The sequence below is a fragment of the Pseudophryne corroboree genome, chromosome 9 (genome assembly GCF_028390025.1).
Source record: "Pseudophryne corroboree isolate aPseCor3 chromosome 9, aPseCor3.hap2, whole genome shotgun sequence".
In the NCBI taxonomy this organism is placed as follows: Eukaryota; Metazoa; Chordata; class Amphibia; order Anura; family Myobatrachidae; genus Pseudophryne; species Pseudophryne corroboree.
In genome coordinates, this window is record NC_086452.1 from 245,967,300 (window position 1) to 245,977,319 (window position 10,020).

At 36.8% G+C, this 10,020-nt stretch overlaps 4 long non-coding RNA genes across 5 annotated transcripts; 2 read left to right on the top strand and 2 right to left on the bottom strand.

Moving 5' to 3' along the window:
- Positions 1–572: 572 nt before the first annotated feature.
- LOC134956939 (uncharacterized) lies at positions 573–943 on the bottom strand. The gene is made up of 3 exons (XR_010186317.1): positions 856–943; positions 690–763; positions 573–604 (listed from the first exon to the last, which is right to left on the bottom strand). It is a non-coding gene; the product is annotated as an uncharacterized LOC134956939 (long non-coding RNA).
- A 1,825-nt stretch (positions 944–2,768) lies between these two features.
- Positions 2,769–3,518, top strand: LOC134956940 (uncharacterized). Its single transcript, XR_010186318.1, has 3 exons — positions 2,769–2,861; positions 2,954–3,027; positions 3,407–3,518. It is a non-coding gene; the product is annotated as an uncharacterized LOC134956940 (long non-coding RNA).
- Positions 3,519–4,235: 717 nt separating this feature from the next.
- LOC134956941 (uncharacterized) lies at positions 4,236–6,428 on the bottom strand. The gene is made up of 5 exons (XR_010186319.1): positions 6,395–6,428; positions 5,512–5,615; positions 5,041–5,100; positions 4,624–4,719; positions 4,236–4,514 (listed from the first exon to the last, which is right to left on the bottom strand). It is a non-coding gene; the product is annotated as an uncharacterized LOC134956941 (long non-coding RNA).
- A 723-nt stretch (positions 6,429–7,151) lies between these two features.
- Positions 7,152–9,350, top strand: LOC134956943 (uncharacterized). Of its 2 annotated transcripts, XR_010186320.1 has the most exons (5): positions 7,152–7,185; positions 7,965–8,068; positions 8,480–8,539; positions 8,861–8,956; positions 9,066–9,350. It is a non-coding gene; the product is annotated as an uncharacterized LOC134956943 (long non-coding RNA). The 2 variants fall into 2 exon arrangements; XR_010186321.1 differs by lacking the exon at positions 8,480–8,539.
- Positions 9,351–10,020: the final 670 nt, after the last annotated feature.

Sequence of the window (10,020 nt, forward strand, 5' to 3'; positions counted from 1 at the left end):
ATAAAAAAAAATAACTTGGACTAAAAATGAGACAAACCACAAAATACAAGACAACAAGAATGACAAGATGACTTCCAAACACAATACCACACTCAGAAATCGCTACCAACACTCCTCACCAAACCACAAATTCACCTACCTCCACAGCACAACCTCCCTCCTCCTCACCACTAACTAAACCCACGAGGTGCGGACGGTTTGGGGCGTATTTATATGGTTGCACACAGACACTCCTACCATCTGAAACACAACCAATCACGAACAGGGATGAAAATCGAAACTGAAAGTGAAAATGCGGCCGCGGAAAAAAAAAAACCCTGCCGCGTTTAACTTAGGAAAAAAACCAGCAAATACAACAAAAACACGTACGCAAACGACAATGACGGCCGTAAATGTGCCAAAAAAAACTGACTGGCATCGACATTGGAAAACACGACAACCATAAAGTCGACTGCTTCGTAACTTTGCGTATGTGGATTCAAAAAGTTGCATGAAAATGCACCTGATACAAAACGAGTTTAAACACTACACAAACCGACTCAAACACGAATATTAGTAAATATTGCCCCATGAGTCAAATGATAGCTCCTGGAACACAGGACTACTATAAAAGAAAATTGGAAAGCTTATTAAAACACTGACCCTCACCAGTGTATAATAGGACCTAATATACCATATAGAAGTCATACCTGGATAATTAAAAAGTAACACTAGGCAGCTACAGATCAATCAGCAAAGGCCATATAGTTTTCAGCAGCAAGGTCTGCAATTTAAAACACAAACAAGATATATAAAATAATCCAAACTAGATAAGATATTCCTACCATTGGGGTCCACACCGGCCAGTCCACTCACCACTCTGCTGTTTAGTATCTGATGATAGCTGCATGCTGCACATCAGCAGCTGCATGCTATTTAACACAATGGGACAGGAAATGCCACTTAACCCTGAGATGTAACTATATGTGTGCTAAACGTTAACCCCATAAGAAAAAAGAGTGTTACTTAGATATCAAACCATTAGATATACCCAGCGCTACTGATTTCAGGGGCCAAAATCATTACATGTAGCTCAAAAGTACAATATTGGCTGCATTCGCGGCCGCTGGCAACGCCACTTCCGCGTTCCAGCGACCGGAAATGGATGCGTTCCACGGGCCGAAAGTACCTCCATTGTAGACTAGATTAAATGACATAATCTAGTCTACAATGGAGGTGATATTTTAGAAATATCTTCTTCCCGGTGTGTGGATGGTGAAAATAGGGGCCAGTGAGCATGGATCGACATGTGGTGCATCCTCCACAGGAGAAGCTACCTGGTCTGACTTGCATTAGTTGGAAGTTGGATTTTTTTTGGTCAGGGAACATCGTGGGCCTCATTAGCAGCTGTTTTAAATTGGCCCCACGCCGATAGGCCATCATCGGTGCAGGAGTTCCTGCAAAAGGGAGGTTTACATCAGAAGCCACAATAGGCCAATGCTTTCGTAATCCCTTACTCATACTATCTGAAGTGCCATCATACTGGGTGGGAAAAATCATACGCTTCTCACTTACTTTTTTAGGGAGTTGTCCAAGAAAAATACTATTAGCTTTCTCTAAACATCGTGCCAATACTTTTTTAGAATAACCTCGCTCTAAAAAGCGCAAGGTTATTTCGGCACATTGTTGATCCTTTAGGGCAGGGGTCGAATTGTTCCTCATTGCTCTAAGGAATTGTGAGATACGGAGGCCTTCTTTCAAGGCAGGAGGATGATGGTCGCTGGTATTACTACCTAGCAACCATCTGTATACTGTATGTGTTTGATAATCATTGGTTACTGTAGATAGTTTTTTAAATGTATTCTTATAACTGTTAATGTCCAAATGTATCCTTATAATGAGTCTACAGTGTCCTTTTCAATAGGGCCCCCTGACTGTAGTTATATGGTGGTTTTTTTTAGGGTACCTGTGCAATATACAGTTGTCATATTAAATGAATATCTGTACATACAGTTTTCAATATAATGTCTTTAATATTATTCATGTGTTGTTTATTTGTTTTATTTTTATTTTTTTTGTTTTACTTTTTCCGGAGCCACCCAGGTCCTTGGCAGAATTTCAGTGGGTTCCACTGCTTTTTATCCCCCATGGTGATAGTTCATAGACAGATGTACTTTATTAATAGGTGTTATGCTTTCATGCCTTATTGAAAATAAATTATGAATATAATTAAATACAGCCTATGTACACTATGAGGGATTTTTCGCTACTGGGTTTCACTGATATTTAACAATTGTTTCTAGTTGCCTCATTGGTATGCCTTTGTCCAATATAACTCACTCTAATATACTCTGTTGGTTTATTAGCATATTCCCCTCCCTGCTTAGTAGATGGTGCCGTCACTTCCGGTCAGGTCGACTTGACTATTGACCGAATGTGGCTAGCTACATTGTTGCTGTTTTGGCTTTCACCCATGTGCTGGGATGTTTCTTGGCACCCGTTTTTTGAGTTTAGTTTTGTCTTTTTCACTTTATGAGAGCCCCTGCGGCTTGGCCGAGCGACGTCCGCGGGACTTCCGGCCCGTGTAATGCATCCATTTCCGGTCGCTGGAACGCGGAAGTGGCGTTGCCAGCGGCCGCAAATTCAGCCAATATTGTACTTTTGAGCTACATGTGATGATTTTGGCCCTTGAAATCAGTAGCGCTGGGTATATCTAATGGTTTGATATCTAAGTAACACTCTTTTTTCTTATGGGGTTAACGTTTAGCACACATATAGTTACATCTCAGGGTTAAGTGGCATTTCCTGTCCCATTGTGTTAAATAGCATGCAGCTGCTGATGTGCAGCATGCAGCTATCATCAGATACTAAACAGCAGAGTGGTGAGTGGACTGGCCGGTGTGGACCCCAATGGTAGGAATATCTTATCTAGTTTGGATTATTTTATATATCTTGTTTGTGTTTTAAATTGCAGACCTTGCTGCTGAAAACTATATGGCCTTTGCTGATTGATCTGTAGCTGCCTAGTGTTACTTTTTAATTATCCAGGTATGACTTTGATATGGTATATTAGGTCCTATTATACACTGGTGAAGGTCAGTGTTTTAATAAGCTTTCCAATTTTCTTTTATAGTAGTCCTGTGTTCCGGGAGCTATAATTTGACTCATTGTGTCTAATATTGACCCAGGTAAATTTGTGAAGTTTACTCTAGAGTGAGGTGCTATGTTTGTCCTGTGGGAGTAGATTTGGAGTATGCTGATCTTTATCCTCGTTTCCATATAGAGTATGATTCTATTAATTAATTAACTTGATGTCACTATTTTCTGCTATAAGGGCCTGAGAGGCACTGGTGGTGGTGGTGTGGGTATGATCTGATACCTTTAGTCTGATTTTATGCATACTGTATTTATCTTTTTGATCATGTAGATGCTCTGAATTGCCAGTCTTGATAAAGGTCCTATAATAGGACCGAAACGTCGAATGTTAAAGGCAACGTTATTGAACCTGATTAACCTGAATAAACTGATTGACACATCAAGATCTTCAAAGTGATTGATTTCTGCGAGAGTGCACCCACCACACGGGTGGTAGATGCGGTATATATATATACAGATATCCGGCACTAGTGTCACTAATAGAGAAGTTTGTGCTCTGATGCCTTCCAGGGGTGCAAAGTCCCGGTATGTACAAGCAGGTTGGCGGCACTCAGAGACTTGGTGAAAGTTGCAGAAATGTGCTTTAATTCAACGTTTCGGGCATCAGCCCGTCATCAGGAATAACAAACAGTTTGAAGTACATTAAACAGTGTTATATACATGCACTAACAGACACATAATCACCTGATCAGCCGCATCTGTGTGTACACTCCCGGATGACGACACTGCGGGGACGTGCCTGAAGTGATGCGGCGGGACTCGTTGAAGCCGGCGCCCGGAAGCGTACACACAGATGCGGCTGATCGGGTGATTATGTGTCTTTTAGTGCATGTATATAACACTGTTTAATGTACTTCACACTGTTTGTTATTCCTGATGACGGGCTGATGCCCGAAACGTTGAATTAAAGCACATTTCTGCATGCAACTTTCACCAAGGCTCTGGGTGCCGCCAACCTGCTTGTATATATATATATATATATATATATATGTGTGTGTGTGTGCGTGCGTGTGTGTGTATATATATGTGTGTATGTATGTATGTATATATATATATATATTACAAATAGAAATGGATTCTCGTGGGAGCCAATATGCCTTTTGTATGACAATAATTAAAAGTTTTTATTGTACAAAAACAAACGATATTTATCCTAAGCGTTCGTTATTGACACAACCTTCTAAAAATTCATATAAAACAATATTACAATCTTAGACATAAATTACAGTTGGATGTGAGGATTTTACAGCCAGGTGATCACAGTCAGAACTCGAAATGGATGTATCTCCAACCAGATGTTTGTGATAAGGACTTTGTTAACCAGATGTTGCAAAACCCAACGCGTTTCGTCCGTTAGGACTTCATCAGGGGTTTGGAATCTGGATAGTTACAAATGGAAATATATAAATCATATAGTCTTCATTAATAAGACATATTATTATCCAGGTAAGTATTCCATTGAAATCTATTGTGGATTAACATACATACCAGTTCTTATAGTAGGAGTGATTACCATTGATTAGAAAGGTTTAGAATATCCAATGATTACATCCAATCACATATTCAATTCGATAAATATAATATCTGAAACATTATCGTTATAATAATCAATAAACATTATCCTTATACAAATGATAAAAGGAAGAGGGAGGGAGAGTCTAAAGAAGAGAAAAGGGAGGGAAAGTCGAAAGAATATTATGAATGTCAATATAAATCAAATAGCTCCGTATTTATCCACATAATCAACATCAATTCAGCTGATGGAAATGATACAAAGGGCAGGGTCTACAAGTATCAGAAACTACCAATAGTTATAGAACACTCCAATTAAAGTCCACATAAAACTTCAAATTCACAATATACACACAATTATATCCACATTACAACTCATTGTACAATACATACCTAGATAGACTTCAAAAAAAAATATATAAATTTGGTTGAAATTAGATGATGTTACGTTCCCTAAAAGGGATAAAGATAAAATAGTTTTTTGTCACTCAAATGATTGTTAATAGGAAATGTTCCTGTAACATCCTGTTTACCATTAAAATAACATAGATGCTACCAACAAATCAGAGAAGATATAACAACAACTTCCTCAATTGATTATAAGAAACCATGCTGATGTCAGTATTTAATGTAAGGTATTTAAGGTGATTCAAATAGAAGAACTTTTTTATCCCAAACTAATTAATAAATGATGTCTTTAATCTAACATGCAATGGGGAGTGGTATATTCAATCAATCATTAGAGAGCCAATTAAGTTCACAGCTGTAATTTATAACCAGCAAGAAGAACTTTTTAACATCTGAAATACTAATCTTAACATCATATGGTATTTAATATTTGCACTAAATTAGTCTGGTTCTTACCTATTTTCAATCAAGAATGGTGGAACCTTATAGTCTACCTCTGTTTATACATGTCACCAAACAGAGAACTTAGGAAAATTTCAAATCCTGAACGAAACTATTCCCTGTGGACAAGTAAATCTAAATCAGTATATTACAATCATACTAAAATTAAGTAGTTACTCTTAAATTAAGGAATCCATTCATCTAATAAATTTTCAAAAAGACCATCCAATAACTAAGTTCCAAATATACAATTATAGTACTCAAACTTACTATTTACAGGAACAAGTGCAACCTCACTGAATCCCAACTACAGAATGAGAGGCAATATAAGGACATCCCTTTATAGCTCCCTTGATATTACATCACTTCCTGCTGGCTGATTAATTAATTTATTATTAGTTAGTGATGTGTTAAGACCTCATAGTACTATGTGGAATGCCATTCTCACTGGTTACCTAACAGATCCCCTAAATTATGTCTTTAATCTAACATGCAATGGGGAGTGGTATATTCAATCAATCATTAGAGAGCCAATTAAGTTCACAGCTGTAATTTATAACCAGCAAGAAGAACTTTTTAACATCTGAAATACTTAACCTCATATGGTATTCAATATTTGCACTAAATTAGTCTGGTTCTTACCTATTTTCAATCAAGAATGGTGGAACCTTATAGTCTACCTCTGTTTATACATGTTACCAAAAAGAGGACTTAGGAAAAATTTCAAATCCTGAATGATACTATTCCCTGTGGACAAGTAAAACTAAATCAGTATATTACAATCATATTAAAATTAAGTATTTACTCTTCAATTAAGGAATCCATTCATCTAATACATTTTCAAAAAGACCATCCAATAACTAAGTTCCAAAAATACCAATATAGTACTCAAACTTACTTTTTACAGGAACAAGTGCAACCTCACTGAATACCAACTACAGAATGAGAGGCAATATAGGGGCATCCCTTCATAGCTCCCTTGATATTACATCACTTCCTGCTGGCTGATTAATTTATTATTAGTTAGTAATGTGTTAAGACCTCATAGTACTATGTGGAATGCCATTCTTACTGGTTAACTAACATCAATTCTGCTTCCTGACATTATAAAAATAAGAGGGGACAAAATCTGAACGCTTCATGCGTTCCACTCTCGCGTGCGTGTCAACGCACTGCACTTCCGGTTCTGGCGGAAGTACGCACCGCGTGCGTGTCACAGTCACGCACTTCCGGCGGAAGTACATCACATGCGAGTCACGATCAATGTTTGCGTGCCATGGTCCCGTAGTTCGATGGAGATGTGTCAGCGGATGTTAAATTTTGTGGTTAGCTTTAGGGATTCTTTCTGTGATGAATAAAGATTAAACAAAAATTCTTTATAAGGTCTACTATTAAAGAGTTCTTTGGTCATTAAAGTCAAACTCTTTTTTCACAGTTAGAATTGTAACATTAATATTGAATTCTAAATAGTAATAAAGTGCTGTTATCTCATCAATTAAATAAAGGTATTAATAGTGCTATTAATACCTTTATTTAATTGATGAGATAACAGCACTTTAACTAATAATAAATTAATTCATCAGCCAGCAGGAAGTGATGTAATATCAAGGGAGCTATAAAGGGATGCCCCTATATTGCCTCTCATTCTGTAGTTGGTATTCAGTGAGGTTGCACTTGTTCCTGTAAAAAGTAAGTTTGAGTACTATATTGGTATTTTTGGAACTTAGTTATTGGATGGTCTTTTTGAAAATGTATTAGATGAATGGATTCCTTAATTGAAGAGTAAATACTTAATTTTAATATGATTGTAATATACTGATTTAGTTTTACTTGTCCACAGGGAATAGTATCATTCAGGATTTGAAATTTTTCCTAAGTCCTCTTTTTGGTGACATGTATAAACAGAGGTAGACTATAAGGTTCCACCATTCTTGATTGAAAATAGGTAAGAACCAGACTAATTTAGTGCAAATATTGAATACCATATGAGGTTAAGTATTTCAGATGTTAAAAAGTTCTTCTTGCTGGTTATAAATTACAGCTGTGAACTTAATTGGCTCTCTAATGATTGATTGAATATACCACTCCCCATTGCATGTTAGATTAAAGACATAATTTAGGGGATCTGTTAGGTAACCAGTGAGAATGGCATTCCACATAGTACTATGAGGTCTTAACACATCACTAACTAATAATAAATTAATTAATCAGCCAGCAGGAAGTGATGTAATATCAAGGGAGCTATAAAGGGATGTCCTTATATTGCCTCTCATTCTGTAGTTGGGATTCAGTGAGGTTGCACTTGTTCCTGTAAATAGTAAGTTTGAGTACTATAATTGTATATTTGGAACTTAGTTATTGGATGGTCTTTTTGAAAATTTATTAGATGAATGGATTCCTTAATTTAAGAGTAACTACTTAATTTTAGTATGATTGTAATATACTGATTTAGATTTACTTGTCCACAGGGAATAGTTTCGTTCAGGATTTGAAATTTTCCTAAGTTCTCTGTTTGGTGACATGTATAAACAGAGGTAGACTATAAGGTTCCACCATTCTTGATTGAAAATAGGTAAGAACCAGACTAATTTAGTGCAAATATAAAATACCATATGATGTTAAGATTAGTATTTCAGATGTTAAAAAGTTCTTCTTGCTGGTTATAAATTACAGCTGTGAACTTAATTGGCTCTCTAATGATTGATTGAATATACCACTCCCCATTGCATGTTAGATTAAAGACATCATTTATTAATTAGTTTGGGATAAAAAAGTTCTTCTATTTGAATCACCTTAAATACCTTACATTAAATACTGACATCAGCATGGTTTCTTATAATCAATTGAGGAAGTTGTTGTTATATCTTCTCTGATTTGTTGGTAGCATCTATGTTATTTTAATGGTAAACAGGATGTTACAGGAACATTTCCTATTAACAATCATTTGAGTGACAAAAAACTATTTTATCTTTATCCCTTTTAGGGAACGTAACATCATCTAATTTCAACCAAATTTATATATTTTTTTTTGAAGTCTATCTAGGTATGTATTGTACAATGAGTTGTAATGTGGATATAATTGTGTGTATATTGTGAATTTGAAGTTTTATGTGGACTTTAATTGGAGTGTTCTATAACTATTGGTAGTTTCTGATACTTGTAGACCCTGCCCTTTGTATCATTTCCATCAGCTGAATTGATGTTGATTATGTGGATAAATACGGAGCTATTTGATTTATATTGACATTCATAATATTCTTTCGACTTTCCCTCCCTTTTCTCTTCTTTTGACTCTCCCTCCCTCTTCCTTTTATCATTTGTATAAGGATAATGTTTATTGATTATTATAACGATAATGTTTCAGATATTATATTTATCGAATTGAATATGTGATTGGATGTAATCATTGGATATTCTAAACCTTTCTAATCAATGGTAATCACTCCTACTATAAGAACTGGTATGTATGTTAATCCACAATAGATTTCAATGGAATACTTACCTGGATAATAATATGTCTTATTAATGAAGACTATATGATTTATATATTTCCATTTGTAACTATCCAGATTCCAAACCCCTGATGAAGTCCTAACGGACGAAACGCGTTGGGTTTTGCAACGTCTGGTTAACAAAGTCCTTATCACAAACATCTGGTTGGAGATACATCCATTTCGAGTTCTGACTGTGATCACCTGGCTGTAAAATCCTCACATCCAACTGTAATTTATGTATAAGATTGTAATATTGTTTTATATGAATTTTTAGAAGGTTGTGTCAATAACGAACGCTTAGGATAAATATCGTTTGTTTTTGTACAATAAAAACTTTTAATTATTGTCATACAAAAGGCATATTGGCTCCCACGAGAATCCATTTCTATTTGTAATCTACTTTTAATACCTTATCTGACAGAGGGTATTTCTTGTTGGTTTGAGACTAGAGGTATAGCGCAAGATATTAGGGTTGATTTTTTGTTTTATATATATATATATATATATATATATAATATACACATAATAATACTTACATACAGAAATCATCTGCACCTGAAGCTGGATAGACTAGTGCCTCCCTCTCCAGAGTGCAGTTTATCCAACTGCTCACTGCCCCCACAAGTCTGCCCGCAGCTCCCCTTGGGTGGCTCCTGCTGCTACTGAATGCCTCAGCTACAGAGTGCCTCAGCTCCCATCGGCTGACCACTGCTGCTGAGTGCTGGCCCTCAAGTCCTCTCGTCTGCCTGGCTGCTTGCCGCTGGTCGCCGCTGCCTGCGTTTCCTATGCTGTGCAAAGCATAGAGAGCTGCCTGCAGCTCCGATCTTAGCCGCAGCGCTGTCTCTATAAAAGAAAAAAAAAACACTTGACCCGTCGCGGGGTGGGGGGAATTCGGCACCAGAACTGTGCAGTCTCCAGCTGGGGGGCCCTTAAGACAGGGGGGCCCGGGGTACTGACCCCCTGGGCCCCCCCTTAATCTGGCTATGCTTCCGTGGGCAGGATGTACTTCATGTGGATCTTTCTATACAGG